Here is a 25,649-nt window from a genome sequence, read left to right as displayed (position 1 = left end):
CTAACAGCAACAAACTCCCACCAAACACCAACAAACTTTCTGTGCATCTTTGCGCGCACGTGCTTATCCATTTGAGTGGACCGTTCCTGGAGATGCTGCAATACCAGGTCGATGCGTGGAGTGGACGGAGCAAGCCCCTATTCCATCTCCCTGTTCCAAAAATCTATTTAATATATGGTCCCCGGGTAGGGGACGTATCAGATATTAAACTGATAAGAACAGATACTACACTTGATCTTAGCCAAAAGGCCGAGAAGCGATACCGCTCAGCTGTCGGAGGTAACGGAGTGTTTCTCCGCACCGACCCGCTCAGTGAGGGGTCAGAGTCGGCTTCAGTAACAACATCACTCCGAGAGAGAGACACAAACAGAAGACATGAAGAAACGAAGGAGGGATCAGAAAACAACCACAGACATGTTATTTTCACAAAGTTACGTTGTAGAGCAAAGAAAATGTCTCTTCTTGGTCAGCTGTAAAACTTCACATATTTGTCCACGCGGAGCAGTGAAATGGTCCATACACGGTCCAAAGATATCATTGAAACATGTTAACCAGAGAGTGTTAAAAGAACTGAGCTTCTAGACCCAACCACTAAATTCTCATTATTAACTAAAGCTGTGCCCCGTGTGAGGCTCGAACTCACGACCTTCAGATTATGAGACTGACGCAATGCCTACTGCGCCAACGAGGCCTGGAACAGAGGGGCCAACAAGGGGGTTATGTTCTAATATGTCTCTGACTCCACCTTAAACATTACGGTCTTCCTGTATGATAAAAAAGCAACATGTTGATTGCCGAACAAACACCACATGGCTCGTTGGTCTAGGGGTATGATTCTCGCTTAGGGTGCGAGAGGTCCGGGGTTCAAATCCCGGACGAGCCCATCTGTTGACTTTCAGTCGTTAGCGGTGCGAACTGTTACCCTGTGTGAGGGTTTCTGTCTTGTTGCTAGTTGCAGTATCTTGGTTACTGAAGCAAGAGCGATGGAAATTTTGTGGAATCCTCACTGACAGATCATTTGGGAAATGACTGTACGAGCCAATGAAGCTGAACAGAGAGGCGAGGGCCCTCTTAGGAAAGATCTTTACTGATGAATTTGTTTTGCTTTAATTCACATCTGTCCTCATTCAACTGATTCCTCAATTAACTGTTGGTAGAAACTGTTGGTTTGTTTGGCACCTTGACATTTCCTAAATAGCTTTTTATCTCTCATTAATTAAAAAAGACACACCACAGGTACTAAAATCTAGAATTGAACCAGGGACTCTACCAACTGAGCTGTTTCAGCACAGCACACAGTGGAAATGACTTCTCATTGTTGCTTCCATGGCCTGGAAGTGGAACTAAAGGTAAGGTTAAGGTAACAATTGTGACTTTCAAACTAATTCAGATGTTCTTAACCCCCACACCCTAAAAACTGATAAAACTTGTGATTGTGATTGACTTGTCTTATCCACTGGAATTATAGTGGACATGTGGAACACCAAGATTTGATCTGGTGAAGGTGTATGACCGGGTTCACAGGGATGTTCTGGAGTATGGAGCCATCCCATCACTATATGACAATAAGCTTCCCTTTCCCCGAGACAACTACAGGGTGTAACAGATGTACAGCTGTGGTGAGGACGGGTTACAGGTCTGTAGCTGGAGGACTTTGGCACCATCGGCCTGAGATCTACAGGATTTCAGGATTTCTTGAAGGAAAACAAACGTGAAAAATACAAAGTTAAATTGTAGACACACAGTTAAACTGCAATGGCCGGGAATCGAACCCGGGTCAACTGCTTGGAAGGCAGCTATGCTCACCACTATACCACCATTGCGTATGAAGGAGCTAAATCACAGCCCTTTTGTATGACTCAGAGTTTATTGAGCCTCCTACCTGGGACAGCTGTTTGTCTTTTTCTAATCCCCATACTGGCCAGCTGCAGAGTCCTTGAAGTAATTCAGGAATCCGTAACAGAAAAGCCTTTTCGCTGACAACTCCACAGTCACAAGGTTAACCCATGTAGCAGCCACCTGGGTGAAAACAGCAGCTGATGTTTGCTCATGATGACTCCATGCAGGGCTTTAATGGTTACTTTGTGTGTGGGTGTTACCGGCTCAAGTCCACAGCACTGTCGTCAGCTGTTTTTGTTGGATAGTATCTGGTTTGGTTTAATCTCTTCCACAAAACGTCAGGATGTTCCAAAGGGAGACATGAAGAATCTGCAGTTACCCGATTGGTCAGAGAGTTTTAATGGAAATCCTGCAGAAGAAGTTAGATGAGTTTATCTCAACAACCTTAAAATAGGTGCTGCTGGGATTTGAATCCAGGATCTCCTGTTTACTAGACAGGCGCTTTGACCAACTAAGCCACAGCACCACTCTGATGTACAGAAATGTACAGAGGATCTTAAAATATTCCAACATAAGTAGCTGACCATCATGACTCTGATTTTGTGGGATAGTGACTATAAGTAACAGTCACTCCACTCCACCCAAAACAGTGATCCAACCCTGAGCAGAGAGGAGGCTTCATGAAACAGTTTCTCTTTTCACCTGCTGCAGTAGCTCAGAGCCTCTGTGGTTCAGTAAAGGTCCAAAGAGGATGTAGCTCAGTGGTAGAGGACATGTCATATTGTGAATGAAGCTCACAGGACAGTCATGGTCACATACTCTTCTCTCCTCCAAACCTTTGAGGTTTCCTGTCTCAATCTGATGTTCATTTGATTTAGGCTCCATGAGTGTGACTGAGTGTTTTTTCCCATTTGTGTTTCCTTCCTCTACAATAGAGAGTGAGAACGTGTTGGAAAAACATGTGACATGCTTCTTATGTGAGGTGATGATCAGGGATCGCCTCTCTGTTCAGCTTCATTGGCTCGTACAGTCATTTCCCATTTGATCTGTCAGTGAGGATTCCACAAAATTACCATTGCTCTTGCTTCAGTTGCCAAGATACTGCAACTAACAACCAGACAGAAAAACTCACACAGCTCCATAGTGTAAAAGTTCACACCACTAATGACTGAAGGTCAACAGATGGGCTCCTCCGGGATTTGAACCCAGGACCTCTCGCACCCTAAGCGAGAATCATACCCCTAGACCAACGAGCCATGTGGCGTGTGTTTGGCAATCATCATGTAGCATAGCACATTTATCATACAGGAAGACCGTAATGTTTCAGGTGGAGTCAGAGACATATTAGAACATAACAAGAGTGCAGGGAGCTCAAGTCTCCTCCATTTAAGCTCAAATCTGTGAAATGCCATGCCATGCCAAATGACATGCCCAAACAAACTCCACATGGCCAAATCCCCCTCCCCCTCCTGCAACATACACACAAACGGTAACTACACAGAAATAAACATCGGTTGTTGATATTGGCCGTTTTACCAAAGTTTCTTTAGCATATAATAAACTGTCACATTAATGTCCTGACTGTGCTGTGTGTAAATAATGAGGTTCATCAAAACAAAGTCAGAACCAGAGCTCAGGCTGTTGGTACACAAACAAAGAAAGGCATACTTTCCTGTTCCATCAGTAACCATCAAAGGAGATGCTGATTCTGTGATGTCACAAAGGTTCTAATGACATCACAGAGATCAAAGGCTCCTCCCATTTTTTTGTCATGACCTCCACAGTAGAGTGCACTCTGTTAATGAAGCTCAAAAGGCAAACATGGTACCTTTGAGTTCTGCCCGACAGAAGCAACAACAGAACTGGAACCGTTTGTGGTAGTGTGGCCGAGCGGTCCAAGACGCTGGATTAAGGCTTCAGCCTCCTCGGAGGCGTGGGTTCTAATCCCACCACTGCCAGTTTGTTTCTTGTCAATGAAAACCAATCCACTAAGTCAGGCACTTTTCATCTCCCTGTGAACAAAAGTTACAGTGACAGACGATACCAACACCAGCTGGGCTGAAATGAGAAACATCACAGTCAGCCTTTTCAGACCCAGGTAGGTTTGCAGGTCTACCAGGTCCAATTCTCTCCAGATGTCCCTAAACACACACTTCCCCTTCAGGATGAAGGCAGCATCAAGCAGCAGAGGTTTCTGTAAAATGGACACAGTTTAGTCCGTTCACCTGTAATACACAGGTGCCTAACCACTAAGGGACTTGAACCCTCAGTCTTCTGATCCGAAGTCAGACGCACCATGGAACCAGAAGGGGTTGTCCTGATCAGCCTGTTCAGTCTCTGTGTGTCTCCCTTTTTGTTGCTGTCTGCTTTAGTTTAGTTTATTTGCACATTAGAAGCACACTGATAAAGACTTCATGATAAAACACTGTGCAGGGGAAGTTAGAAGTCAGAAAAGGTTTATGGGAATACTAAAAGCATCAGAGTTTTCATTTTCACATGGTTAGACTTTATTATTCATCAGTGAATTCAAACCCTTGAGGTTAGAAGTCAGAAAAGATTTATGGAAATGTTGATGACGTCACTGTCGTAAAGGAAGTGTGTCCCTCGCCTGTAATCCAAGTTACCGGGAGGCTGAGGCTGGAGGAGCGTTTGAGCTCAGGAGCTCTGGGCTGCAGCGGACTATGTCGATCGGGTGTCCGCAGTAAGTTCGGTATCGATATGGTGCTCCGGGGGGAGCCCGGGACAGACTAACATGGAAATGGTGTCATTACAATCGTAACAATGCCACGCTGAAGAGTAAATATCTTCTTCTTGAAGAAGTACTTCAGCATCATGTACCATCTTAGTAGTTTTGGAAAGTAAGTCACCCGAGCGTCGAGACTGTGCTCATGTGCCATCTGAGGGAAAACTTGGCCAAGTCCACAACACTCTTGCATTGATTGCTTGTTCCACTATGTCTGCATTGGGTTTATCGCAATGTCTAGTCGGAGAAACAACAAGGTAAAGGTTTCTGCATCACTGTTCAGTCAGATCAACAGCAGGCTGCCATCCACAGTTCATCACTTTGATTTTCATTCCTTCTTCAAATCTTTAATTTTATCATATGATATGTTTCGCTGGGTTTCAACTCCCTAACGCTTTTAGCTACAGAAAGAACAAAAGCAGTCGCACCGCTAATACTCTGCTAATAAAAGCAGATTTAGATTATTTTATTTGTATCTTTAGCTCAGATGTTGGTCCCCACTTCAGTAACTCAAAGTGATGGTAGCCACTGGTGGAACACTATATTCATAAGAGCTTCAGATTTAAATAAACACTTCAAGATCATACTGTAGAGTGCAAAGCTTGGCAGTGGTGGGATTCGAACCCACGCCTCTGAAGAGACTGGAGCCTAAATCCAGCGCCTTGGACCGCTCGGCCACACTACCACATGTCAGTCCTAGCTTGCCTGCAATAATGCCACATGTTTCTGACCCCTGAAAGTTGCATTGAAATGTTTGGAGCAGAGAATGGCAGAAAAATGTCCTTGAAACGTCCTGGACACACAAACAATCAGCGTGCAGCATCCAACCTCACAAACTCTCAAGTCCAGCTTCTTTGTCTCTTGGTGTATAGTGAGTCTATAGTCTATAATGTGAACCACTAAAGGGAAGAAGCTGCATCGCCTGAACAGGGACTTGAACCCTGGACCCTCAGATTAAAAGTCTGATGCTCTACCGACTGAGCTACTCAGGCTTCTGATTGGTGCATAATTCAGATGAAATTAAATTAATTATTTCATAACCCAGAGGTCGATGGATCGAAACCATCCTCTGCTATTTATACATACTGTAACCCAGAAGTAGTTTGTTTCTACAACATCTGACCTGAGCAACAAGGCTCTTTGACCAACTACTTTACAAGACACTACAAATAACACAACCAGCCAACCTCACACAGCTCCATATCATAAGGGTTAGCTCTCCTGATGACTGCAAGGCAACAGCTGGGCTTGTAAGCAAAGGAGATGCTGATTCTGTGATGTCACAAAGGTTTTAATGACATCACAGAGATCAAAGGCTCCTCCCATTTTTTCTCATGACCTCCACCATAGAGTGCTCACTGTTAATGAGGCTCAAAAGGCAATCATGGTGCTGCCATCACTTCCTGTGTTACAGCTTTTGCTTGCAGTCTCTGGACTAGAGAAACAGCAGTCAGTTGTGAGCCTGCTGTGTTGAGCAGATGGTGATTGCTCTTTTTTAACAGAAGACAAACTTTGGTAAGAGTCATGATGGTGAGGCACTGCATGATCAATGTAACACTAAGGGCGTTAGACAGAAGATCTAAAGGTCCCTGGTTCAATCCCGGGTTTCGGCATCAAAGGTACCTGAGTGAGGTGCAAGCTCAGGTTTCTTTGACCTACATTTCCAATATTCTCCCTCCCTCCCTCTTTCAACCACACCATGAAATATTGTGAGGTTGGATGCGTCACGCTGACTGGTTGTGTGTCCAAAAGGCTGTCAAACACATCTTTCTTCCATTTTCTCCTCCAAACATTTGTACACAGTTTTGAGATTTCCCATAATGTCATTTATTTATTTATTTATTTTGAATGATTTTTGGCGATTTTTTGGAGGATGTGAGACTCTTAATCTCAGGGTTGTGGGTTCGAGCCCCACGTCGGAGATGACAAACCTGGAGGGGAAGCGTGTGTTTGGGGACATCTGGAGAGAACTGGACCTGGTAAACCTCCAAACCTACCTTGGAAGTAATACAGACAAACCAGGTTCTGTCCAAATAGTTCCAGTTTTGTTGTTGCTTCTGTCGGCAGAACTCAAAGGTATCTGGCAGCACCATGATTGCCTTTTGAGCTTCATTAACAGAGTGCACTCCGAGTGCAGACCGCCGAGTGGTTAAGGCGATGGACTGCTAATCCATTGTGCTCTGCACGCGTGGGTTCGAATCCCATCCTCGTCGGTGGTTGCTTTAGTCTAAGTTACAGCCTGCTATTCCACCTAAAATTATCTATCCAGTCAGAATTATCCTCAACATCAGCTGGTTAGAGCTGAGCCACTTTTTTGATCATACTGTGATAAATGACATTCTCCATGTTTTCCCTAACCCAAATCTGTAAACATTAGTCAAAGGAGACAAGAAGAGCAGAGGTTGAACGGTTCCCTTCGATAGCTCAGTTGGTAGAGCGGAGGACTGTAGAGGCTTACAGCTGAAATCCTTAGGTTGCTGGTTCAACTCTGGCTCGAAGGAGGTCTTTCTTTTCATCGGCCTCATCCAGCACAGTGATGAGTCTGACTACAGACAGGAGGTGACCACTGCTGTATCACTTTTCATGTGGAGCAACTGTGTTTTATACTGCAAGCAGCACTGAGTTTCTGACATTCAGGAATTGAAATCCCAGTCTTCCACAAGACAGGCAGAGATCCTGTCCACAAAGGGGTTTAAACAAAGAACATCCCTGGCTGGGCTTGAACCACCATCCTTTCAGATAACAGCCAAACACATTATACATTGCACCACAGAGACATGTTGAGAAAATGAAAGTGATGAACTGTGGATGGCAGCCTGGCATTGTGCATCAATTTGGAGAGCAGCAGCGGTCAGGTGGACAGGTTTCCTTCAGCAGTTCTGCCCTCTGTGAATACACCTGTTTGGTCACACCCTGTGTTGTTATTGTTTTCACCAGCTTGATGAATTGGTTGTCACATTTGTTGCTGCTAACAACCTTTTCAAAAGAAAAGCTGTCACAAAAAGAACAACCGCATCAAACGCACGAGTGATGAGCATGGAGACTTTCGATTTGCAAAGTTTAACAGGCTGTTGATGGTTTCTGTTTTTAACAGATGCTCCTTGACAAGCAGAGAGATAAGAACTCATCTTCCTTTCTTTTGGCTGGAACTACAAAGCCTCTTCAGTTTTCAACAGCATTGTCATCCATTGGAGGACTGTTTGGAGCTTCATCAGCCTCCTCACCAGGGTGAGCATTCTGGGAAGTAGTGGAGTCAGGGTCAGGTCCTATGACAGTTGTTGCATCAGCTACATCATCCATTTAACGTTTTTGTTTTGCAGAACGAATCCTCATGTTTCCCTCAATGAAGGAAAGATTGGTTGGCACGAATGGGTAGGTTTTCATGTTTGAAAAGCCCATTTTTCATGTTTTTGAACTCTGCTTCAACAGCAGCAGAACTTCCACTGATGCTGGTGCTTCAGAAGAGTCAGAGTCAGTCGCGATGGTACGTAGAAGTTGTTTTGCATGTTCCACAGATTGTGACTTAAGAAGCTGTGCTATTGACCTCACAAGGAAATCTTTAACACCATGTGTTTTATTTTTCAGGCCGTCTCACTGGCAGATCATCTTGATGCCGTGTGCAACATCTACCCTTACAGAACATGGGGGCAGTTTTGCAGGTTGATTCCCAAGCAAGACGTTAAACCTATTCAGATCAGCCAAATCAGAAAAGCCAATTTAGATTATTTTATTTGTATCTTTAGTTCAGATGTAACAAAGCGCAACAATGCTGTCAATAAGGATCTTTCCCATTTGGGTTCCTTGAAGTGATGGTGGCCACTGATGCAACACTCCGTAGCAGCACCACTCTGATGTACAGGGATGTATTTTGGATCTGAAAATACCCCCAACGTATGTGGCTGACCATCATGACTCTTACCAAAGTTTCTTTAGCATATAATAAACTGTCACATTAATGTCCTGAATGTGCTGTGTGTAAATAATGAAAAAAAAAAAAACACGCCACAAATGTTCCATCAGTAACCATCAAAGGAGATGCTGATTCTGTGATGTCACAAAGGTTCGAATGACATCAAAGGGATGAAAGACTCCTCCCACTTTTTTGTCCTGACCTCCACAGACCACATGGCTCATTGGTCTAGGGGTATGATTCTCGCTTAGGGTGCGAGAGGTCCTGGGTTCAAATCCCGGACGAGCCCATGCGTTGCCTTTCAGTCAGTAGGGCTGCTAACCGTTACACTATGGAGCTGTGTGAGGTTTGCTTTCTGGCAGTTTTGTGGCTCATGCTGTGCTGAGGAGAAGGAATATTGGTGGTTGACTGCTTTTCACAGGAGACAAACTTTGGTAGGAGTCATGATGGTCAGCCACTTACTTTGCAATATTTTCACATCCTCTGTACATCTTGGTACTTCTTTGTACTACTTTTGTGGTGCTGACATAACATGATGTTCTATCTGTCACCATCTTTACTGGTCCATGATTATGATGCATATAATGATCTTCATTTGCACGTGCACAGCGTGATTATATATATTTTTATCTTGGCAGGTGACCAATTGTCTGCTAGTTCACGATGTCCTTCAAGGCAGATATTTAGGATAATTCTAGCAGGAATAGCAGGCTGCAACAGGAAAAGTTCCAGTCAGACCTCTCGCACCCGAAGCGAGAATCATACCCCTAGACCAACGAGCCATTGACAGCAGGACATTTATGGCATTTAAAATGTAGTCAAACGTTTTCTGAGCATTGATCATACACTACAACATTTAGTATCCTTCCTAACCTATTCTCGCTTCTTGGAGATATTAAATATCTGTCCCGGTGGCCTAATGGAACTAACTGCTTATAAATGTCTCACTGGATGAAAAGCTTTGAACTACGAAAGGCTATGTAATTATTTAAGATTGAACATCTTACATTACTGACATCTGACATCTGACATTACTGTTTGATAAATTTGGTGACAACTGCACTTTGGGTCCATTCGGAGAACATGGGGGGCTGTGTGACTTGTCACAAAGGTTCTAATGACATCACAGAGATCAAAGGCTCCTCCCATTTTTTTGTGCCCCAGTGGCCTAATGGATAAGGCACTGGCCTCCTAAGCCAGGGATTGTGGGTTCGAGTCCCATCTGGGGTGGTTTACAGCAGAGTGGCGCAGCGGAAGCGTGCTGGGCCCATAACCCAGAGGTCGATGGATCAAAACCATCCTCTGCTAACAGCTCTTTAGCAACAGCTAGCTGTTCACGATCCAATGTTTGTCGTTTCCTGTAAATCAGTGCTGCTTGAAAAACTCCTGACATTTTCCAGCTGAAGTCATGTCTCATAATGTAAAGGAACGTTCAGTGTGTGTTCATGTTTATCTTTCTGCGTTCTCCCCCTTGATGCGTGGATTCAAATCCCACCTCTGATGGAAGCTGCTTTTCCTTTCACCTCTACTGCTGTAATGTGTATTTTGGGGACAAATGTATTTAATATTTTTTGCTCTCCGTGTATGAGTCCTTTCTATCCACAACATCTAACATTAGGAGCAAGGCACTGCTGGGATTTGAACCCAGGATCTCATTATTTACACACAGCACATTCAGGACATTAATGTGACAGTTTATTTTATGCTAAAGAAAATCCTTTGTTATTTGTCACAGTGGACTTGGCTCATCATATTTTGCTGACTAACTGGTATTGGAATTGTAAGCTCCTTATTTTGGCCTTCTCTTGTTGCCGTATCTCCAAAGAGCTAAAGTCATGCATAGAAAATTAATCTTAATGACCTGACAACAACTCTGAAAGCAGATACAACACATCCAGATAACCTTTGAATTAAACTTCAACAGGTTTGATTGACATATGGACCTGAAGTCAGACGTTTAGGATTACTCTACCTAGAATAGCAGGCTGCAACATGGACAGCTGAACACAGAAGACAATGAGATGTGAACCCACACACAGGATACAGTAGATTAGCAGTCCATCGCCTTAAACACTCTGCCACCTCAGCATGCAGCGACCTGGACTGTGTGTGAATAGACGGATAGTTCACTGCTCACATTAATGTATCTATCAGCAATGAAGGAGAGAGTCGTCGGCCACCTCGTCATGTTTGTTGTCAATTTGTTGTCTGAATGTTAGACTGAGCAGCGGTTCTGCTTTGAGTGGCCTTTTGTTTTGATGAACGTCTACCACTGATCTACATCCTCTTTGGACCTTTACCTAACCACAGAGGTCGGTGAGCTGTTGCAGCAGGTGAAAAGCTCTCTGCTTCTCTCTGCTCTGAGTTGGTAGGTGAGCATCTATTTTGGGTGTTATTCTTAATCACTGTCACACTGAATCAGATGGCAGAGGTTCCACTGAGATTTGAACTCAGATGACTGGATTCAAAGTCCACAGTGCTAACCATAAGATCAAAGAACACAGATGGGAAATGACCTTCTGACAGATTTAGAAACATTTGAAATGAATTGGCCAACACACATCACAGGAGTACATCCAGCAATGGGAAGGTTCAGGATCTCTGTCAGACACAAAGGGAGCAAATGTGACCAAAGAAGCCACGAAACACGTCAAGAGCTCACAAAGCTTTTTAACTGCAACGCTCCCATCTGACCTTTTCCTGTTCCATCAGTAACCATCAAAGGAGATGCTGATGTCACAAAGGTTCTAATGACATCACAGAGATCAAAGACTCCTCCCACTTTTTCTCATGAACTCCACCATAGAGTGCTTGCTGTTCATGAAGCTCCAAAGGCAATCATGGTCCTGCCATCACTTCCTGTATTACAGCTTTTGTTTGCAGTCTCTGGACTAGAGAGACAGTAGTTTTGTGTTTGTTGCTGTGTGGAGCAGATGGAAATTTGGTGATTACCATTTTTTAACAGGAGACAAACTTTGGTAAGAGTCAGGATGGTCAGGCACTGATGTTGGCAACATAACACTAAGGGCTCGTCCACGATTTGAACCTGGGATGATACCCCTACCCCTGTGGACGCGAAATGTTGTAGTGAAATGTTGCAGTGTATTATCAAAGCTCTGTGTGAGATTTTTGATGACTGAAAAGTTCTCCCCCTCAGAACATTTAAAACTGAGCTATTTTGGCTGGATGTGCCCCTTAATGTTGGATGTTCTGTTCACCATCCACTTCTCCAAAGTCCCACAGTGAAAGCTTCAAATTCACATCTCTCAACAACATTGAAATGAACCTGTTTAAATCAGAGAACCTTTACTTAGTTCTTATTCTATACAAATGTATGGTAGTGTGGCCGAGCGGTCCAAGGCGCTGGATTTAGGCTCCAGTCTCTTCGGAGGCGTGGGTTCAAATCCCACCACTGCCAGTAGTATATTCTGTGATATGTGATACGAATCTAACAGCTACTGTCACTTTGAGTTTCCAAAGTGGGGACTGAGCTGAAGATGAAAATTGGCTCTCTTTTTAAATGCTTCCATGGTTGTTCTTGGTTGCTCATTTCTCAGCAGTTGTATCCAGGCACAGCTCTGCCTGGATACAACAGTGGTCAGGGCTGTATGTTTATACTGAAACACTGACAGCTCTCCTCCATCTCCCTCTTTTACTTACTCTGGGTTCCAGCCCTCGTTGGTGCAGCAGGCAGCGTATCAGTCTCATAATCTGAAGGTGGTGAGTTGGCGCCTCTCACCTTTAATTCCACTTCCAGGCCATGGAAGCAACAATGAGAAGTCATTTCCACTGTGTGCTGTGCTGAAACAGCTCAGTTGGTAGAGTCCCTGGTTCAATCCTGGATTTTAGTACCTGTGGTTTATCCTTTAGAAGACTATCTTTTTTAATTAATGAGAGATAAAAAGCTATTTCGGAAATGTCAAGGTGCCAAACAAACCAACAGTTTCTACCAACAGTTAATTGAGGAATCAGTTGAATGAGGACAGATGTGATTTAAAGCAAAACAAATTCATCAGTAAGGATCTTTCCTAAGAGGGCCCTCAGACAAAGAAGCTGTGTCACAGCAGAGCACAGAGGATTTGAACCCACAGATCCAGAAGAGACTGCAGCACAGCCTGCTATGAGCAGAGTGGAGCAGTGGAAGTGTTTTGGGCCCATAATACAGAAGTTGATGGATGGAAACCCTCCTCTGCTATTCTAACGCACTGGCTGAATGTCATTTATCACTTTCTCCAGTAATGTGTACAGTTGTCACTGTGCTCAGTGACTCAGTGATGCTGTGGGATGCTTATAGGGCTGCCGTTCTTAAAGTGTGGGCTCCACCCCACTGGTGGGGAACAGAGACATGACAGGTGGGGCTTTGTTAATGCCTTTCTTTCTGGACAACAAAGATCAGAAATTCAAAACAAAACACCCCCACACACACAAAAAGTCATCAGTAACACAGAACAGGTCCTTTCCTTTCAGCTCACTTTTAAATTTTATTTTATTTTACATTTTCTTGCAAAAGAGAAAAAAAAGCACTGAAGCACACATTCACCATATAAGAAGTGGAGACGGTTTGGCTCCATCACTGACATCCCTCGACACTGGAACCTCGAGCCAGCGCCTTTGATAAAGATCAGCTAACAGTCCTGTGGTTCCATGGTGTAACAGTTAGCACTCTGGACTTTGAATCCAGTGATCTGAGTTCAAATCTCGGTGGAACCTCTGTCTTCTGATTTTGTGGGATAGTGACTACATATAACAGTAACCCCACTCCACCCAAGACAGTGGTCCAACCCTGAGCAGAGAGGAGGCTTCATGAAACAGTTTCTCTTTTCACCTGCTGCAGCAGCTCAGAGCCTCTGTGGTTCAGTAAAGGTCCAAAGAGGATGTAGATCAGTGGTAGAGGACATGTCATATTGTGAATGAAGCTCACAGGACAGTCATGGTCACATACTCTTCTCTCCTCCAAACCTTTGAGGTTTCTCATAATGTCACATGGGTGTCATTCCTTCTGTGAAGGTGTAGAGTAGAGTGGCCGAGCAGTCCGACCTGCTGGATTAAGGCTCAAGTCTCTTCAGAGGCAAACAGTTTCAACTGCCAGTTTGTTATATCTGTAGTATCTAACATTATGAACAAGGCACTGCTGTGATTCAAACCCAGGATCTCCTGTTTAAGAGACAGACACTTTGACCAGCTAAGCCACAGCACCACTCTGAAGTACATGTATATGCAGAGGATCTGGTGATGGAAGTGTAATGTGTATACTGCAGCTGAGGTTGATGGTAAAGTGATTTGTTTTAATGTCGGACTCTGCATCTACCTGAACCTGTTTGACTGCAGATGTGCATTTTCATTTGGACCCCAGGAAGAGTAGCTGCTGCCTCAGTGACAGCTAACGGGGATCCTAACAAGTGATAAACTATAAACAGACATTTCCAATTGTCACCAAAATGTATTCTTTCATCAAATGTTCCTAAACTTCTATTAAAGGCAGCATTACTGCAGCAGTCAGCACCGTCGTACAGTGTTGGGGAAGTTACTTTAAAATGGAATCAGTGACAGATTACTAATCACTGTAAAAGGAATGAAACAGAACTATTTCATTCTTTCAAAACGCTATAAGATAAATATATTCAACCACTTTTTGATTCATTTTATTCCATTCAGAAAGTAAAAATAATATATTTTATGACATCGTTACACACAGTGACATATTTCAAGTGTTTATTTCTATTAAAATTGCTCACTGTGACCTCCAGCTGATGAAAACCCAAAATTAGTTTATTTCATCAACATTTGACTTTACCCACAGAACTGCTGGGATTTAAACAGAGAGACTGCTGTGTCCTTTTAATTGAATTGAACTTCTGTAGTTACATGAGGACCCAGTCAAGTGCTGATATGCTGATGAAACTTTGAAGTTAATATGGCCTTATCTCAACAAAGAGGCACTGCTGGAATTTGAACCCAGGATCTCCTTTTTACTAGACAGGCGCTTTGACCTACTAAGCCACAGCACCACTCTGAAGTACAATAATGTACAGAGGATCTGAAAATATCGCAATATAAGTGGCTGACCATCATGACTGCTACCAAAGTTTGTCTCCTGTGAAAAGCAGTCAATCACTAATTTCCCCTCTCTGCAGCACAGCATGAGCCACAAAGTTACTGTTGCTTCACTTTACGAGATACTGCAAATAACACAACCAGCCAACCTCACACAGCTCCATATAATAAGAGTTAGCTCCCCTGATAACTGCAAGGCAACAGCTGGGCTCATCCAGGATTTGAACCCAGGATCTCTCGCAACCTAAGCAAGAATCATACCCCGAGACCTTCTCTGGTGGTCTCGTGGCTAGGATTCAAAACTCTCACCACTGTCGCTGGGGTTTGATTCCCAGTCAAGGAAAGTGGTTTTATTTACGAAAAAATACAGGTTCTGAGGTTATTCTGAGATGGAGAAATACTGAGTATCTGGTTCCAGAACAGCGGACAGGAGTCGGTTCAGTCAACATTTGGGATAATTCTAGCTGGAACTGCAGACTGGAACATCATAGAGTACTTCAAAAAGTACTTTGCATTTCAAACATAACAGTTGAAGAAGGGGACATTTTACTTCTAAAATCTCCTGATAGCCAGCAGGAGCTTCACTTGGACTTTGCTCACACTTCTGGAATATCCAGGCAGGGAAGGTTTCAGCTGTTGTCTTGTTATTTTTACAATACTTAACTACAATACTTAAGTCAGGAAACTGTGACAAGGCTTTTGAAATTCCTTCCACCTGCCTCCAACAAAATGTTCATGAAATATGCCAAACTTTAAAATGTGATGAAGTAACAGTAATGAAGTAACATAGTTTGTTCGCAGTTCGCATGACACAACTGAACATCTTCTTTTCTCACCTATTTTGCTTCATCTGCTTTTTAGTGTCCAGGACACAGAGGAAGAGGACGTCTCCACATGCACACTTGTTCTTGATGTTTTCACTTACTGTTAAATTAAAAAAATAAAATTTTAATTCATCGTCGCACAATACTGTAATTAATATTTAACCCTGACTAGTCTGCAGCTCAGCTGCCTCATACACAGCTAACTGCAACTGTGTAGCTGACACTGTGCTATCAAAGCTAGCATCAACTCTTCTGTTTCCTCATCAGAGACTGGAAGAATGAATGTGATGCAGATTTTTACAGAACATCCAACCTTCCAACCACCATAATTAATTGAATTTTTGGTAGGATGACTAGGATGACTATGCTGACTGGATAATTGAGAGATCAGTGTGAGACAAGATAAGTACTTCCTGTGCTTCATTAGCAGAGAGACAACAGGGTAAAGCAAAGCACAACACTGTGCTGAGGATCTATCCCACATCGAAGTGATGGTGGCCATTGGTGCAATCCTGAAATGAGAAACATCACAGTGAAAAAGTTTGTGTTTGCATGTGAAAACACATAGCCTTCGGCAGGAGGCACCCAGATTTGAACTGGGTGCCCGCTGGGTGCCCGCTTGATCGGCAGTCAAACACTCTACCACTGAGCTACACCCCCCCTAAACACACACACCCCACTAGGGGGACTGCACGAAGAAGTTAAGAAAAACCAATAACATCCAACCACCACCCAAAACAGAGGTTCATGATGACCCTGTAGTTGGCACACACCCTCTGGTCCCCCTTCTGGACAAAACCAGGTTGTTTCAATTTTCCAAGGACGGCGTGGCAATATTTCAACATGTCAAAGGAATTTTGGTCTTTTAAAAGTTTGGGCGGTCAAAAGTAGACCAAAACAACTTTGTCCACAAACACACCTTGCTGCAGTAGAGGTGAAAGAAAAGCACTTTCTGTCAGAAGTGGGATTTCAACCCACGCCTCCAGGGGAGACTGCGACCTGAACGCAGCGCCTTAGACCGCTCGGCCATTCTGACGACAAAAGCCAGCAAATGAGCCGAAAAATTTGTTCAAAAATTAGCCCATCAAGAGACAGAGACATGCAGAACTTTTCCTGTTGCAGCCTGCTATTCCAGCTAGAATTAATAAATATCTGCCTTTGAAGCAATCAAACATGACGAGGTGGCCGAGTGGTTAAGGCGATGGACTGCTAATCCATTGTGCTCTGCACGCGTGGGTTCGAATCCCATCCTCGTCGGTGGCTGCTTTAGTCTGTCTAAGTTGCAGCCTGCTATTCCAGTCAGAATTATCCTCAACGTCAGCTGGTTAGAGCGATCTACTTATACTGTGATAAATGCCATTCTCCATGTTTTCCCTAACCCAAATCTGTAAATATTAGTCAAAGGAGACAAGAAGAGGAGAGGTTGAACAGCTCCCTTCGATAGCTCAGTTGGTAGAGCGGAGGACTGTAGAGGCTTACAGACATTTTACTGTTTGTACATTGTACTGTTCACTGTTTTACAATCAGTGATGCATTCATGTAGAAACATCAGTTTAATGTTGCTGATTTCATCAGGTTATATTCTGCTGACCAGACTGAATCAATAAAGTTTTGTTTCAACACGTCATCGTTTAAATGTTGGTTGTATTTTGCATTTGTCAGCTGAATCCACAGAGTGACTGAAATGATGAAGTAAATCCAGGAAAGGAAAAACATTTGGCTCTGAATCTCAATGTAGATTTGAACAAAGAGCTCCAGCTGAAGAAAACAATGCTGTCTGTTTCCAGATGATTAAGAACTCAGTTCTCAGTTGATGCTCAGTTATCTCCATCTAGTGGACAGATGGTAGAAGTTGATTCCTGAAAAGAGGAAGTGACTTTTCCTCAGATCAAACTGTTGAAGGAGAACGAGCAGCTTCTTCCTCACTGACTCACTCAACCTCTGTCTCCTGGGTTTGGATTTAGGTCTGGGTCTGGGTCTGGGTCTAAGACCAGGTGGGCCTGCTCAGAGTCTCTGTGTTGGATGTGAGCTGCTGAAATCTCTGAACACCATGACACAGATAATATCAGTCTGATGTGTCATCTGTAATCCAGATGTTGTCAGCAACAAACAGATGTTCCTGACAGAAGCTGTGCTGATGATGATTCTGGATAGAAACAGGGAGGAAATAACTTTATTCTTCTTTTGTTTTTCCACGGAGGAAGTGAAGTTACATCACGTGATGTTTCTCTGTCCAGCTGAGCCTGTCTGTCCTGTCACGCGGAAGACCGGGGTTCGATTCCCCGACGGGGAGAGCACGCGTGTTTTTCTTTAATAGCTCAGTGACAGAAGTTAACTCTCTCTGATCAGCGGCGTCCCGCTCGCAGACAGCAGTTTTATTTTGAAAACCAACCGGATTCTCTTTGTTTTAGAAAGTCCAACTTCCTGCCTGTCTCATGTGAAGACAGAACAGCAGATCTGAGTTAGTTCGATCAACTCGGAGTAGTGAAGCGCGTGAACCCCAACTCTAAACTACGGTGGCTGGTAAGTGCAAAACAAAATTACAAAGTGCGAAACTCTTTTACAAAGCGTGAAATAAATTTACATGTTGGGAAACCTTTTTACATTTTATTAAACTAAATTACACAAGAAAAACATTTTTTCCAGGACAAGAAAATTTACAAGTTGCGAAAAAAATTTCCAAACGACAGAATCCTCTGGAAGGGGAATGTACCAAATACCGGAAGTGATCCAGAAGAAGATTGACTGTGAGCTCAAAAAGTTTGTATCGGTTTGTGTGGCGGGAAAACTTTGCAGAGTGAAAGTTTATGGCAGCATGGAGTAAATGATGTTTTGGCCGTTTTGTGGAAACAACTTGAGCCAATTTACGCGGTTGTGTTTTCCGTGCGGACGATCTGTAGAATGTTTAACGTTGATGAACGGACCAGACGGAAGGAGCACGCGCACAGGAGACATCTAATAAACAGCCGGAAAATGCTAAACAAGCTAAGTGTAGCATCGCGCTAACTAGCTGAAGCCGCTGTCAGACATGCAGTGAATTAAAGTGCACCGTTTCATGGAGGACAGAAAGTCAAAGTCAAAAGAACTGTGGGCCGAAAGGAAACAGGTCCAGGTACGTGTGTGGATATATCTGTAAAATATGGAAGTAAATACGTGTGTGTAATGAGTGATATCTTTTTGTTATTTTAGCAGATAAACATGGATTGATGGCGCCACATGGAGCTGATTTAAAAGCTCAGAGAGGGAAAACACTCCCATTATATACAGATCCGGAGGTAGCAGCACCTGATCTACTGAAGCAAGCTGTCCAAGAAATGAGAACATTTAACAAGAAGATGGATGAAGGAGCAGACCTTCTTTTGTATCCAGACTGTTTGTTTTTACTACAGAGGTTGATACATCAGACTCTGATTCTGAAATTGTCATCACATCGAGGAGCACAGCTGAATTCAATGCAGCTGAAACTGTGGTATGTTAATTTTTACATTTTGTACTTTCAGTTTTTTTATTTATTTATTGATAGAATATGCATTTGGTTTCAAGCATAAAGTCTAAGAACCACGTCTTGATTATTTGGCATTTACTATTCCAATCAGACACCCTGATAACCTTTCACCACTGATATATACTGTATGTGGTGAGGGAACAATAATGGAAGCTGTTTAAAGTTGCTGACAATTGTGTGCTTTTCTTCTCAGGTTTTTGAACCAAAAAAACACAGTTCTCCCAAACACAAACCTGAAGATAAAGGGTAGGTATTCGTTTTTACAAAAGAAGTCATTTGTCTTTAAGTTGTTGATGTGATTTTGATGAACATGTGGTAGAAAATATCATACATGTAATATCATTTATAACAAAATAATCTTATTTATAAATCTTATGGTTCCTCTCTACCTCTAAATGTTACTCAAAGCTCTGTTATAGTTCATCAGTTTATCAATTTTATCATGTTTCAGAGATTCATCCACAGCTCAGCCTGGACAGGTATTAAGGCAGATTATGGCAGCCTGATGTTCTTTGCTTTCAGTGTGTTGTTTCAGACATTTTCATTTGTTTTTCAGACAGTAATATCTGACACTGAGGATCTGGATCCACCTGAAACAAATCCAGCCAGGAGTACTTGCTACGGGTAAGTAAAAAAACAACAGCAACTCACTTAATTTAATTTGAATTTATTGATTACATGGGAAAGATATTTGCATTTGTAAGATGTTCATCATATTCTGAAACCTGTGACATGCTGGTAAAATTCACAGATGATGCTGTTTTGGAAGAAGGAATTGGCACAGGTGGGCCGAGACGAGAGTTTTTAACTCTACTGATGAAACATCTGAAAGACCGGCCCATTTCTGATGGACCAGAAGGACATCAGTTCTTGGTGTACAATGCAAATGGTATGAACAGGGTTAGATGTAAACAATACTAATGGTTAATGATCATTAACTTGATATATCACATGACATACGCTTTGTTACTTGAACTATTTTTCAAAAACGTGTTTCATCTCAGATTGAGAATGTTTCTTCAGTGGATGCTCTGTGAGAATGCATCATGAGACGCAGCACAATGTTACAGACAGCAGGCTGTCTGAGACGTGTTGCTCCTGTTGAAGAGAAGAAAGAAATCGTGTCAGACTCCCTCCGATGGTACATTATTGACCGCATCCCATCTGTAATTGACAGGTAAGATCATATTTGTAATGAAGATGTGATTTTTATTTTTTTGTATTTAAGATCTTTCAGTTTGAAATGCCTCATCATCCCCCTCTGTGGTTTATTAAGAATGTATATTCTTTAGCTCTGAGTCAGTGTGTCAGAATGTGTGCCTTAGTTTAGTATAATTGCTGTGTGATGTCTGTCTCCCCTTCCTCTGTCTTATGCCAATCAAAAGGTGCTCATGTCATTCCAGTCTTGTTTGTGTGCGTAATTCTTGCAGTCTGTAGAGTAACAATTACCCTGCCAAGTGCAAAGCAAGACACAGAGTTCTTCTTTAAATCAGTAATGTTCAACACACAACCATTTTTACTCATTTCTATATGTTTGGGTGGATAGTCATTTTAGAAAACATTGAAGTTTCTTTAGGTCATTTAAATGTGAAACAATGTTTGTGGTGACTTTTTAGATTCAAAGATGGTCTTTCAGCTCTTCAGTTTCTGACTGCACTGCAGCAACAGCCTACTTTGCTGGCCCCTGTCCTGTGCCACTCTGAAAAGCCACTCACTGGTCTGGAACTTGAGACTCTTCAAACCTGACCTCAGTCCATCAGGAAGTAACAGGAGACTTAAAGAAAGTCAAACTTTGGGCTACTGGGCAGACTGTGTCTTTTATTGTGAAGGTTTGGAAATCACATTTTTTTTTTTTTTTTTTTTATGATTTGTTGAGAAAATACATTGCCAAGATGTAACTGAAGGTTTTTCTTTGCAGAAGGTCAGGCTGCTGTGTCTCTGGAGGATGTTTTGATGTTTGCAGCTGGGCTGACTTCACCTCCCCCGTCCGGATTGGAACCATCGCCAAGAATAGAGTTCCTGGATGACTCTCCATTCCCAGTTCCCAATACATGTTCAAACACATTGAAATTAGCACTCCTTGATTCACACACTGTAACTTGTAACTGTAACTTATAACTGTGTGACTGGATCACCCCTCGAGACCAGACTCCAAAAAGGTGGTTTGTTCTTTGTTGTTAAATGTGTTTTTATAATGTAAAGAGATGAGCATGTTTCTTTTCTCACAGTTAAGATTTTAACCGTTAAGTTTTACACAAAACGAATTATTTCAAGAAGTTCTGTTTTCCATACTTACAAAAATATAATACTAATTACTTAATTACACTATTTTTAGCAATTGATTTCAAACTCAGGGAAAATGAAACTGGGACACTTGGTGTTCAGACAGACTGCAGTGTTCCACCACTCCAAATCAGATTTCATAGTTTGTCATTCACTTTTCCTTGTGATGTTTCCAAATGATTCTGGTACCTGTTCATCTGAAGAAATGAAACAATGCAAATGTTATGTTTACAAACAACAAAATAAAAAAATTGAAAAAATCTAGATTTTGCCTTCTGATTGTATCTGTGATAGGTTGAAAAAAAACTTGTGACCAAACTATTTTAAAACAGAGAAATTGAATGTTTTTCAGTCATGGCAATATTTGATTCAATTCAGTGCTATTTGTTGAGTACCAAACCACAGCACAATCATCTCATGGCTTGACGTGTATATATATAAAAAAAAAAAAAAAAGACGACAGAAACCCCAATGAATAAGCACTTGATAATGTGGAAGGGAAAATTCCCTTTCTCACTGACTCACAGCTGAGCAGTTTCTTTCAGCTTCATGTACAGTTCTGTTGCAGACTCCCAGTTCTCTGGCTTCTGTAGTTGTTTGTGCTCCATAACAAAGTCAAAGTCCTCCTGCATGTTTGAGTCCCCACATGGAGCTATTGACAGGCTCGCCTCTGGAACAGCATCCAAATCAGCTGGTTCAATCTCAAATCCAGTCTGTGGAGCCAAATCTGTGTTAGATAGAATAAATAGCATTTATATTATTTATTTATATTTAAGGAATAAAATAATAAAACAAACATGGAAATATCAATCCATCACCAAGATTACCTGTGTGGTCAGCAGTACAGTTCACTGGACATGACGCTGTTCTGGAAGTGTGAATCCTGTGACTGTTCCACAGTCTCACACACTCATCCAACATCACCATAGCAACATCTCAGAAGGCACTGATGCTCATGGCTCCCGTTGAAGTATCCAGCAAACAACTCCATCCAGAACTGAGACCTGTAGAAATGGATAGAATCGGAAGAAAATATATATTATTAGTAGAAGTGGGACTCCATTAAAAAAAATCTAATTAATTAAAGGTTTTGTAATGAATGAATTGAAATGAACGCGTTAAAGTCCCAGCCTCAATTATTATATATGTTTAGAGGAGTTCATCTGAGATAGAACATAAAGATAAAAATCAAATGAAAGGTCAGTCATAATAAAATGACTTCATGAAGGCCACTTACCTTCCCCTTCTAAATATGGCCCACCAGGATTCAACACGCTGCTTATTCGTGGATGAGCCATACATGTGGCTGGACGGCCCAGAGCAGCAGTCATCATGATGGAGGCGTAGGGGAGACTGAATGGCAGCCATAATGCCATTCTCCGTGCCACAATCAGTCCTCAGTCTCATGAGAGGAGATTCTCAGCGATCACTGTTGGCTTCTTGTTATTTGTCGGTCCACATTGGAGCCACAGCACTTTAGGTGAAAAAATCCATCCATGCGTCCTGAGAGAGCCAGTTTATCAGAACCATCTGCATGCCACATACAGTTCGCTCCCATTGAGGAGCAGCTTCTTCTTAGAAACCTTCTGCGTGCTCTCTCATTCATCACATCATCTCTCTTCACTCGAAGATTGGACTTTTGTCTGAGTACCTGCCACATCGTCCGATAGCCAAACAGTTGTCCAGGTCCACGAAGTTCCAACCTGATGGCGTTTGGAGAGGAATCATCCTTTTAAGAGTCCGCAGGCTGATGTTTGCACCGTGTAAACTTCACATCATGCTTCAGTAGATCAGGTGCTGCTACCTCCGGATCTGTATATAATGGGAGTGTTTTCCCTCTCTGAGCTTTTAAATCAGCTCCATGTGGCGCCATCAATCCATGTTTATCTGCTAAAGTAACAAAAAGATATAATTCATTTCACACACACACATATTTACTTCCATATTTTACAGATATATCCACACACGTACCTGGACCTGTTTCCTTTCGGCCCACAGTTCTTTTGACTTTGACTTTCTGTCCTCCATGAATTGTTTATATGATGTTCATGGTTGTTCTGCTGGAATGAACGGAGTTCCGTATCAAAACATAAAGTTAGCAGCAGCTAAAACAATCAACAACAATTGTGCATTTAGCGTAACTGAAAGCGTAAAACAAAAATAAATAAATAAAAACTAGCAACGCATACTAACTAAACGCGTTGCTATTCCGTGAAGACAACGATTGGCTGCTAAATGAAACGGTGCACTTTAATTCACTGCATGTCTGACAGCAGCTTCAGCTAGTTAGCGCGATGCTACACTTAGCTTGTTTAGCATTTTCCGGCTGTTTATTAGATGTCTCCTGTGCGCGTGCTCCTTCCGTCTGGTCCGTTCATCAACGTTAAACATTCTACAGATCGTCCGCACGGAAAACACAACCGCGTAAATTGGCTCAAGTTGTTTCCACAAAACGGCCAAAACATCATTTAATCTATGCCTGCTAAGTTTTCCCGGCACACAAACTGATACAAACTTTTTGAGCTCACAGTCAATCTTCTTCTGGATCACTTCCGGCATTTGGTACATTCCCCTTCCGGAAGATTCTGTCGTTTGGAAATTTGTTTTATAAAATGTAAGTTTGTTTTGTCCGTTGTAAAAGTGTTTTTCTTGTGTAATTTTGTTGAATAAAATGTAAAAATGTTTCTTAACATGTAAATTTGTTTCACTTTTTCTAAAAGTGTGGCACTTTGTCATTTTGTTTTGCACTTACCGGCCACCGTATAAAACAGAGCAGGAACACTAAAGTAAGGGGCGGGGGGTGAAAACGACAGGAGGGTTAAAGAGCAGATTCTCTCTGAGGGGACGGATGTTGCCACAATACACAGTGTGTGTGCCATCACATGTGGAAGATGTGCGCAGACTGAAGCCTTGGTCTGCCACCGGGAATCGAACCCGGGCCTCCCGCGTGGCAGGCGAGAATTCTACCACTGAACCACCAATGCTTGTGTAATGAGTTTTACAATGACGTCACGATTCTCCAGTCATCGGCAGCCTTCAACACTTGCTGGCATGTTCTGAAGTACTTCCTGCATTTTATAACGTGGCAACTAACCCGATCAGGGAGAGTCTTCTTTTTTCTGTTTTTCTCACACAGGTTCAAACACAAGCTCCTCCTTTGTTCCTCCGCTGAGTGAGACGGCAACATTTTTTACAAGTTTTACAGATGATTATTGTAATTTCTGTGTTTATATGCAACAATGTATTTACATTAAAGTTGATATCTTTCTATAATAATCCATTATGGACTGCTGGACACTTTCATATCAGTAAATCCACCGTGTTTTAAAGAAGTTCAGAGTGTTTCAGAGTTTCTGACATGATACAGACAGACAGATCCAACAAAGTATTTAAATGAACTGAGAGCTCAGACCAGCAGAGAGAGCACACACACACACACACACACACACACACACACACACACACACACACACACACAGTGGACGAGGTGCGACGCTTCGCTCATTCTGTTGAATGAGCACAAATTCAAATTCAGAAATTCAAACACAGATTCCAAAAATGAGTGAAAGCAGGAAAAGACACATTTTAATAAGTAGAAGGAGGAACAAACCAACAGATTTGGTTTTAGTTCAATTTAACGCCACTTATTTGTCGAATAACAGCTGATTTGTGTTTCACTTCATTCGTTCGCGAGACAAGCTTGAGATTCTTCGTGCGCATGCGCCGTTCCGGCTGAATCTAATGCGAGTGTGACGTTTGAGCTGGTGTCGCGTGGGAGAGCGATGAAGGACAGGAAATGTCATTGATCTCCAGTGACGTCACACAGTCTCTTTGTGAGGTGAGTAAACGGTTGTTGATGTTGTCAGAGAAACATTCATTCATCCTCAGAGTCATCTGCTTCTACCGATCTCCATTTTCATTTCCAACCACTCAGAGAGACAAGAACACACACAGACACACTCTGACTAACCAAACCATTCCAGGAACAATCAGGATGATTCTGGCTCAGGGTGTGACAGGTCCGGGGTTCAAATCCCAGATGAGCCCTTTGTCAGCTGTTGTAAGAAGTGAAAAAGCCTCCTAAATGTGGAGGGAGGCCGACTCTGTCAGAGAGCAGTGTGCATTCTAGCTTCCTTTAGCTGTCAGCCTCTGATCATCAACTCTTCAGCTTCTATGACTTCAACAATTCCTTCTGAATGCAGTCTGAGGCAGTGATTGTGAAACTTTCATTCAGACAGAGATCCCACATTCAGAAGAAAACAGCCACACACAAACAAAGTCATCATGAACAGCCTACATGGAGCCTAAATGAAAAGAAGCAGGAAGTAAAGTGTGAAAATAATGATGAACAAAGTGTCACACAGAGAGGCTGCAGCCTGGTGTGGACTATAACGTCAGAAAATGGATCAGTCTGTGACACGGAGCACTAAAGTTGGAAGGCTGAGTTCAGCTTCAGCTTCTTTCATGTTCTCCCTGTGAAAGAAAGAAGGT

At 42.5% G+C, this 25,649-nt stretch overlaps 15 non-coding genes across 15 annotated transcripts; 7 read left to right on the top strand and 8 right to left on the bottom strand.

Annotated features, from left to right (window-relative positions):
* Positions 1 to 70: 70 nt before the first annotated feature.
* On the bottom strand, positions 71 to 261 carry LOC115058083 (U2 spliceosomal RNA). Its single transcript, XR_003842022.1, has one exon. It is a non-coding gene; the product is annotated as a U2 spliceosomal RNA (small nuclear RNA).
* A 550-nt stretch (positions 262 to 811) lies between these two features.
* Positions 812 to 883, top strand: trnap-agg (transfer RNA proline (anticodon AGG)). Its single transcript has one exon. It is a non-coding gene; the product is annotated as a tRNA-Pro (tRNA).
* Positions 884 to 1,751: 868 nt separating this feature from the next.
* trnag-ucc (transfer RNA glycine (anticodon UCC)) lies at positions 1,752 to 1,823 on the bottom strand. The gene has a single exon. It is a non-coding gene; the product is annotated as a tRNA-Gly (tRNA).
* A 468-nt stretch (positions 1,824 to 2,291) lies between these two features.
* trnat-agu (transfer RNA threonine (anticodon AGU)) lies at positions 2,292 to 2,365 on the bottom strand. Its single transcript has one exon. It is a non-coding gene; the product is annotated as a tRNA-Thr (tRNA).
* Positions 2,366 to 3,023: 658 nt separating this feature from the next.
* trnap-agg (transfer RNA proline (anticodon AGG)) lies at positions 3,024 to 3,095 on the bottom strand. Its single transcript has one exon. It is a non-coding gene; the product is annotated as a tRNA-Pro (tRNA).
* Positions 3,096 to 5,185: 2,090 nt separating this feature from the next.
* On the bottom strand, positions 5,186 to 5,267 carry trnal-uag (transfer RNA leucine (anticodon UAG)). Its single transcript has one exon. It is a non-coding gene; the product is annotated as a tRNA-Leu (tRNA).
* A 234-nt stretch (positions 5,268 to 5,501) lies between these two features.
* On the bottom strand, positions 5,502 to 5,574 carry trnak-uuu (transfer RNA lysine (anticodon UUU)). The gene has a single exon. It is a non-coding gene; the product is annotated as a tRNA-Lys (tRNA).
* A 1,421-nt stretch (positions 5,575 to 6,995) lies between these two features.
* On the top strand, positions 6,996 to 7,083 carry trnay-gua (transfer RNA tyrosine (anticodon GUA)). The gene is given in 2 exon segments: positions 6,996 to 7,032; positions 7,048 to 7,083. It is a non-coding gene; the product is annotated as a tRNA-Tyr (tRNA).
* Positions 7,084 to 8,709: 1,626 nt separating this feature from the next.
* trnap-agg (transfer RNA proline (anticodon AGG)) lies at positions 8,710 to 8,781 on the top strand. Its single transcript has one exon. It is a non-coding gene; the product is annotated as a tRNA-Pro (tRNA).
* An 868-nt stretch (positions 8,782 to 9,649) lies between these two features.
* On the top strand, positions 9,650 to 9,722 carry trnar-ccu (transfer RNA arginine (anticodon CCU)). The gene has a single exon. It is a non-coding gene; the product is annotated as a tRNA-Arg (tRNA).
* A 2,106-nt stretch (positions 9,723 to 11,828) lies between these two features.
* Positions 11,829 to 11,910, top strand: trnal-uag (transfer RNA leucine (anticodon UAG)). The gene has a single exon. It is a non-coding gene; the product is annotated as a tRNA-Leu (tRNA).
* Positions 11,911 to 13,130: 1,220 nt separating this feature from the next.
* trnaq-uug (transfer RNA glutamine (anticodon UUG)) lies at positions 13,131 to 13,202 on the top strand. Its single transcript has one exon. It is a non-coding gene; the product is annotated as a tRNA-Gln (tRNA).
* Positions 13,203 to 16,323: 3,121 nt separating this feature from the next.
* Positions 16,324 to 16,406, bottom strand: trnal-cag (transfer RNA leucine (anticodon CAG)). Its single transcript has one exon. It is a non-coding gene; the product is annotated as a tRNA-Leu (tRNA).
* Positions 16,407 to 16,545: 139 nt separating this feature from the next.
* Positions 16,546 to 16,627, top strand: trnas-gcu (transfer RNA serine (anticodon GCU)). Its single transcript has one exon. It is a non-coding gene; the product is annotated as a tRNA-Ser (tRNA).
* A 7,437-nt stretch (positions 16,628 to 24,064) lies between these two features.
* On the bottom strand, positions 24,065 to 24,142 carry trnag-gcc (transfer RNA glycine (anticodon GCC)). Its single transcript has one exon. It is a non-coding gene; the product is annotated as a tRNA-Gly (tRNA).
* Between the last annotated feature and the right edge of the window lie 1,507 nt (positions 24,143 to 25,649).

The sequence above is a fragment of the Echeneis naucrates genome, chromosome 2 (assembly GCF_900963305.1).
Source record: "Echeneis naucrates chromosome 2, fEcheNa1.1, whole genome shotgun sequence".
Classification (NCBI taxonomy): Eukaryota; Metazoa; Chordata; class Actinopteri; order Carangiformes; family Echeneidae; genus Echeneis; species Echeneis naucrates.
The sequence above is the reverse complement of the archived record's forward strand: the minus strand, read 5'-3'. Positions and strand labels throughout refer to the sequence as shown.